Genomic DNA, 7,770 nt, shown 5'->3' on the forward strand with positions numbered 1-7,770 from the left:
TGTGGGGATGGGCAACAGGATCAGAGCTTGGGAGAGACAGAGAGAAAAGTGCAAAGCCAAATTCCTCCTGATACTTCAGCTGGACAAACAAGGCCCTGCAGCATGTCTGAGGAAACCATAGCTGCTCCTGGAGCCTAATGTGAAGGCCCATCAGCAGACTAGGTAAGTGCTGCGCTGCCAGGGCTGGGGCTATCGGCACCTTCAGTGTGGCTGGGCTGTCCTCAGGGACGTGTCAGAGCTCCAGCGGGCAGAGAGCACGTTACAAACCTGACGCCACGGATCCCCATGGCCAAGCGATGAATGGAAGGGGCTGAGCCAACCTTCAAAGCACCATGCCAGCGTGTCACAGGAATGGTTTCCTAGGAGAGGAAATTCTCCCCTCCCCCTCTCTGCGCAGCATCTCCGTGCCCCACGGCGGGAGTCTCTTACTCTGTCCATCTTGTCTCCGTGTAGAGATACGATGGCCCTCAGCTCTTCCTCTGCGGCTTTAAATCGCTCCAGGGTGGGTGTTGTCAGACCCTTCACGGCTCTCATCAGCAGGGCTTGGAGCTGAGCTGAGGAAAGCTGCTCCCCGGGGGTCTGCAATGAACAGGGACAAAGCCTGTTGGGACGGAGTATTTCCATTGGGCAGCTGCCCTGGAATAGTCTGTCCCCGCGGGAGGCAGGCAGGGCCTAGTGAACGTGGAGACTCCGGCTGAGCCCTTTCCTCAAAAAGCCTCAACAGGTGCCGAGGTTTGAATCCTCACCTGTAAGATCCAGTTTGACTTTTTCTGTACTCTCCTGCAGCTTCACCTCCTGTGACTCCACCTGGGTCTCAGCTGCTTTCTTCTTCAGGGACAAGTGCGTCCACCTTCTTGGTGAGGAAACTGTTCTCTCCTCATCGCTATCTGCCATCGAGGTGTCAGATTGGCTACAGACACAGAGTCTTTTCATGCCTGATAGGATCGTCCATGAGCATTTCCTTCTCTGGGGCATCTCTGGCAAGGCCTGTTCTTGCTGGCTGAGGACAGAGCATGCCTCAATTGCTGCAGGTTGGACGAACACTTTGTGCACGTAGATCTCTCTCTGCAACCTAGAGGCGAGTCTTTGGAAAAAGGAACGAAGTCTGGTGTAGAAAGAAGGAGGAAATGGGTTTTTCTGCCCTTCTCTAAAGGAAGGGAATTAGTTTGCCCAGGATTCACAGATCCAAGAGACTGGTCTTTTGAAGCCATCTGCACCTCTAATAGCCAGCATTGGTTCATACAACCAAGAACATAAGCAACACAAGACCGTCCAGACTGGGTCAAACCAAAGGTCCATCCAGCCCAGTATCCTGTCTTCCGACAGTAGCCAGTGCCCCAGAGGGAATGAATGATTTAGTTGGGAATTGGTCCTGCTTTGAGCAGGGGGTTGGACTAGATGACCTCCTGAGGTCCCTTCCAACCCTGATATTCTATGAATGAACAGGGAATCATCAAGTGATCCATTCCTGTTGCTTATTTCCGGCTCCTCGCAAACAGAGGTTAGGGACACCATCCCTCCCATCCAGGCTAATAGCCATTAATAGACCTCTCCTGCATAAATTTATCGAGGTCATTTTTGAAATCTGTTATAGTCTTGGCCTTCACAACGTCCTCCGCCAAAGAGTTCCACTGGTTAACTGTGCGTTGTTTGAAAAAATACTTCCTTTTGTTTGTGTGAAACCTGCTGCTTATTAACAAAGACTTCAAAGGGGGCACTAGGATGTGAACCAAGGACCACTCGATCTGCAGTCAAACACTCTACTCCTGAACTCTACCCCCAGCTGAAGGTGAAGACACATGGGACCATGGTGAAACAGGAATTCTTCTGGGGAGGTTCTAGGGCCTGAGTTATGCAGGGGGTCAGACTAGATGATCAGGGCTGGCCTTAGAGCCTTTGAAACTATGAATTTATGAACCTAAATTGGTTGTAACTGCTAGTGTGAAGGTTGCTGCTCCTCTCCAAGAGGAGATGCTTTGTCTGAGGTTTCCTTGGGGAGAGGCACCAGGATCCCTGTTCCCTCTTTCTCATAACCTTCCTTGGACAGAGCACATCACAGGTTCTCCCCTTTTGTTCTCTAACAGGAAACCTCCATCCACCAGATCTGTAATTCCTCCCATCCTAGCACAGTCGCTGGCTACATTTCCTAGCCTGACTCTCACCCCATGGATCTCACGCCTCCTCTGCCATTGGGCAGACATTGAAACAGCAGAGGTCAGTTTCTATTTTCTTTGGTCATTGCCTGAGTCTAGTTGCAAAACTGCTTCATTATTAACCCCACTCCTTTGTGCACAGAATGTTGGGACTCTGGGAACAGATAAGGCCAAGCTGAAAACCAATAAACCTCTGTTCCCTGAGAACCCAGGAAAAGGAACAAAAGATTGTCATCGAGAAGGTTTGAGGGTCTGGAAGGATGGATTTGCAGCTGCAAATATGTTGACTTATTCTCAACTATTTCAATATCTGGAATTTATTAGCATGGGGAAAATAATCAGTAAACTTTAAATGAAGGATTTCCCATACTATTTATAACATCCAGTCAGAAGTTGGGCCACCAACACAATAACAAAGAAATCACACCGAGACCCATGACCAATGTAGGCTACAGTTTATTTAAACCCCTTTCCTGGAAAGGAATTGTAGGGGGAAATTTACACATCTATTGTATATAGCCCAATGGGGGTATAGTAGAATTTGTAGAGAGTTTTGAAGTCTATCGCCATGAGATTTTCTGAGAGAACTGCCAAGATGACAGCCAGGGGATGGTAATGGAGCTGTATCACTTTCAATAGCTTAAGATTTCTTTCTTCTCCATTATTTGATCTCATTTATGTGTGTTTCAATCATGTAAATAGATAGATATTGTCTCAATACACATACATTAGCCAATCATTACATGAGACAAAAGGTTTAGATTCACAACTTGAAGGCAATGAGTGAATTAGAACATAATTCTAATTATGGGGAGGGATGGCTCAGTGGTTTGAGCATTGGCCTGGCCTGCTAAACCCAGGGTTGTGAGTTCAATCCTTGAGGGGGCTTAGGGATCCGGGGCAAAATCAGTACTTGGTCCTGCTAGTGAAGGCAGGGGCTGGATTCAATGACCTTTCAAGGTCCCTTCCAGTTCTAGGAGATAGGTATATCTCCATATATTATAACATAACATAAGAACGGCCGTACCGGGTCAGACCAAAGGTCCATCTAGTCCAGTATCCTGTCTACCGACAGTGGCCAATGCCAGGTGCCCCAGAGGGAGTGAACCTAACAGGCAATGATCAAGTGATCTCTCTCCTGCCATCCATCTCCACTCTCTGACAAACAGAGGCTAGGGACACCATTCCTTACCCATCCTGGCTAATAGCCATTAATGGATTTAACCACCATGAATTGATCCAGTTCTCTTTTAAACGCTGTTATAGTCCTAGCCTTCACAACCTCCTCAAGTAAGGAGTTCCACAAGTTGACTGTGCGCTGTGTGAAGAAGAATTTCCTTTTATTTGTTTTAAACCTGCTGCCTATTAATTTCATTTGGTGACCCCTAGTTCTTGTATTATGGGAAGAAGTAAAAAACTTTTCCTTATCCACTTTCTCCACATCACTCATAATTTTATATACCTCTATCATATCCCCCCTTAGTCTCCTCTTTTCCAAGCTGAAGAGTCTTTAATCTCTCCTCATATGGGACCCGTTCCAAACCCCTAATCATTTTAGTTGCCCTTCTCTGAACCTTTTCCAGTGCCAGTATAGCTTTTTTGAGATGAGGAGACCACATCTGTACGCAGTATTCGAGATGTGGGCGTACCATCGATTTATGTAAGGGCAATAATATATTCTCCGTTTTATTCTCTATTCCCTTTTTAATGATTCCTAACATCCTGTTTGCTTTTTTGACTGCTTCGGCACACTGCGTGGATATCCACAATGACTCCAAGATCTTTTTCCTGACTTGTTGTAGGTAAATTAGCCCCCATCATATTGTATGTATAGTTGGGGTTATTTTTTCCAATGTGCATTACTTTAGGGGCAACTCCAAGGGAAATACTATTTATGGAGATATCAATCTAAATTTTACATGAGTTTTGTTATCTTCCCTTTAGGTTCTATCCATGGAAATTCACCCATACTCGTCTGCTGAAAGATCAAATAATGGAAATCTGCCTCCAGAGAACGTGGAAGGCTGACGCAGAAGGGGAACTGAAAGATGCCCACATTCAAATCAAAACGGGATGTTGAGAACTGACTGTTGCAACGCTGGCCCCCACCAGTCCCTAGGACAGGGGTGGCCAACCTGAGCCTGAGAAGGAGCCAGACTTTACCAATGAACATTGCCAAAGAGCCACCGGAATATGTCAGCAGCCCCCCATCCACTAACCCCCTCCAGCCCCCAGCACCTCCTGCCCACCAGCAGCCCCACCAATCAGTGCCTGGGAATCTGGGAATTACCTTCTGTAAAACTCATCTTCTTTTGAAAACGTGTGGAAATAGCTGATTCAAGAAGTTGTTGACAGATGGATAGTACGCGTCTATCAGCAGCTCCTTGGGTCACCAGCCGCTGTCAAGCAAGCCAGTTGGCAGACCGAAGGCAGGGCAAGAATGCTGAAGCAGAACATTCTTTGCTGTTGGGATACGTGACATCACAATAAACTTATACAGAAACACACCTGGACACCCACCCAGAGAGACACGCACCCACGAAGCTAGTAACATTTACAACATTGAGAGATGCACCCAAAATCTCTAGGAATTTTGATTTGGGGGAGGGGATCATAGGTGCTGACTGCATGGGTGCTCCAGGGCGCTAACCACCCCCTCCCTCCCAGGGCCTTCTGCCTGCCACAACAAACAGCTGTTTGGCTGCATTCAGGACGCTCCCAGTGGGTGGGGGAGGAGCAAAGCCGTAACTGACCCAGAGACGTGATTTTATTAAAAGGTTCGGAGGCCCAGAAACACGAAAATGTTCGAAGGCCCTGTGGGAAGGAGCAGAGCGTTGGGCCTGTGGGGTCGATACAATGACTCACTGGAAGCTCTTTAGGACAGGGAGAGCTTTGTGTGGCTGGGCAGGGCCTAGCAGAATGGGGCCCCGGGCTCAGACTGACGGCTGTGCAGCCAGTGGCAGGACAAACAAATAACAATGCAGGGGGGGAAGGAACAAAGCGACACATCTAATCGTTGGGATTTTACACAAAGACCTTTCAGAAGAGCCCCAGACGGTGTCTGAGCTGGCTCGGATGAGGCAGCAAGGGGCAACGCAGCCTGAGCCAGTGAAACTGCCAATCCCCCAGGGAGCAGTGGAAGCAGGCCCAAGCCGTAGCAAAGAGCGGGTCCTGCCGGGAGACGGGAAGCAGGCAGATTGCAGCTCTGTGGGACAGAGAGTGTCTGTTTGTTCTGTATGTGGACGGCACCTGGCACAATGGGGCTGGTCCCTGAGTGGGGCCTGTACACAGTGCTAATAAAACAAGGGGATTTGTTGGATTACTGGCGAGCTCTGAATCCCCCGAGTGCACAGGTGGCAGGTGACGGGGCAAGCCCTGGACAGACGGGATCTGCCCAGCCAGGGCAGTGTGTGCAGGACAGGGAAGGGGAAAGGCCATTGGGAGTGTTTCTGCAGAAGCAAAGAAATCGGGAAACCAGCCCAACCATGGCGTAGTGAGGCTGTTCCCTGGGCTAGATCTCCACAGACAGCAGTCATGGGCAGGCTGGGTGGGATGGCCTGGATTCACTTTGGATTGGCTCCAGTGTAAACGAGACGAGAATTGTCCCAGAAGGGCCCAGGTACAAGAGTGACAGACACTGTAGGTTTAGCCTGTGAATAAAAAAAATTAGGTGCATTATAAAACAGTAAAATAATCCCCCTGCTCCCCTTCTCCTGATGGGTAACCCCAAGTCTGACCTTGTACCTGTCCATGGGGCATCATCACTGAATGGGGGAGTAGTTAACGAGGCACCACAGGAATTGGCTGTAGCCCCCTCACTATTCAACTTTGTAATTAACCATCTGGAAGTAAATATAAAATCACTGCTAATAAAGTCTGTGGCTAGCACAGCTTGGAGGAGTGGTAAATAATGCTAATGACGGGGAGTTGTACAGAGCAGCCTGGATGGTTTGGTAAACTGGGATTAGTAAAACAAATGCAGTTTAATACAGCCAAAAGCCAGGCCCTATAGCTGGGAATGGAGGCCTGCCTTCATTTGGTGCCAGAATTGGGTCTCAGGAGAGGAGGGTGTTTGTTTTGGGGGGTTGTTATGCTTAGTGAAAGTAACATTTACTTGTTGATTCCAGTTGTTTATAATATCCTGGGCATACTCAATATCTTGTGCCCCAGCCAATGGCCCAGGCCCCAAGCAATGTCTATCTAATGCTCTGGATCAAACCCGGTGATCTGGGCCCATCGAATACTCCACCTAATATTCATATAATGCCCTGGGCCTGCCTAATGTTATGCCCACATCTAATGCCCAGGGTATACCCAATACACCAGTCCCACCCAACACCCAGGGCAATCCCCTAGGTTCATCCAATACTGTGGGTCCTACCCAGCTCTCTGGGCTCCATCCAATATCCTAGTAATGCCCTGGGCACACAATAAAAAAAAAAATCCTAAAACACAAACTTGGGTCTACACTTACCAATAGTTACATTTCCTATCTAATAAAGTAGATTTTCCCCCAAAGTCCAGTCGGTTGCAGAGCTGGCTGGTTTCTCAAGAACTAGAACCCAAAGGTTCATGAGAGCATCTCCATCCACCAGGGGTTTCTTCAGTTACTCCTACTGGAATTCTGCATCACTGCACAATGCAGAATTTGCACAGAATTAATATTCCACGCAGAATTTTATTTTTTCTCAAGAATTTGTGATTTCACCAAAATAACAATATAATTACACATAGCTGGGGTTCCTGTGGTCAGTTCTGGGCAGCTGGGACAGCCCAAGCCCCAGTCACCCGGGGCTGACAGCGGGAGCCCCACCACACATGATTATATTGTGTTATTTTAACAAATATGCAGAATTTTTAATTTTTTGGTGCAGAATTCCCCATGAGTACTCAGTGAATGGATGCAGGGTGCCTTTCCCTACACTACACAGAGTGTCTTTCCCAGACACTTATAGTTGTCTGAAAGATTCCACTGCTGAAGCTGTATCACCCGTGCGTGAACACTTTTCACAAAGCGCTCACTCTATATCTGACCTGTCAGTCCTCATCCTCAAAGGAAACCTGCACAACGGCTTCAAAAGACAAGCCTGTCTATAACTCTGCTAGACACTAAAAGTCATGGACTGAACAGAGACACTGGATTTATGGCTTATTACAACAATCTGTAACCCACCAACCCCCAACCCCAGGTTTTTTCCCCTCACTCCTATCCCCCCTATGACTGGAGGGCTGTTAACTGGCCATTTCACCTTGAAGGGACCCTTGCAATATGAGCTAACTATACTAAGCAATCTGTTTCATCTTGTATTTAGCTCTGACACTATATTTCCCAGACCTGAAGAAGAGCTCTGTGTAACTCGAAAGCTTGTCTCTCTGCCCAACAGAAGTTGGTCCAATAAAGGATATTCCCTCACCCACCTTTTCTCTAATATGCTGGGACCCACACGGCTACAACAAACACTGCATATCTTTTCCCTCAGGCTTTTTCTGGGCCAGTGCCCTGAGTGGCTGGTTCTGGGAGCTGGCCGAATCCTAGCTTGGGGTGAGTTCACGGGCATCTCGTATACCAGACATTGGTCCAGATTTGCATGTTGAGTAAGCTAATTGTTGTATATCA

General features: G+C 47.9%; 1 long non-coding RNA gene across 1 annotated transcript; it reads left to right on the forward strand.

The window, feature by feature from the left end:
* The first annotated feature begins 719 nt into the window (after window positions 1–719).
* LOC117869060 lies at window positions 720–7,235 on the forward strand. The gene is made up of 3 exons (XR_004643770.1): window positions 720–857; window positions 2,085–2,214; window positions 4,098–7,235. It is a non-coding gene; the product is annotated as an uncharacterized LOC117869060 (long non-coding RNA).
* Window positions 7,236–7,770: the final 535 nt, after the last annotated feature.

The sequence above is a fragment of the Trachemys scripta genome, chromosome 22, assembly GCF_013100865.1.
Source record: "Trachemys scripta elegans isolate TJP31775 chromosome 22, CAS_Tse_1.0, whole genome shotgun sequence".
In the NCBI taxonomy this organism is placed as follows: domain Eukaryota; kingdom Metazoa; phylum Chordata; order Testudines; family Emydidae; genus Trachemys; species Trachemys scripta.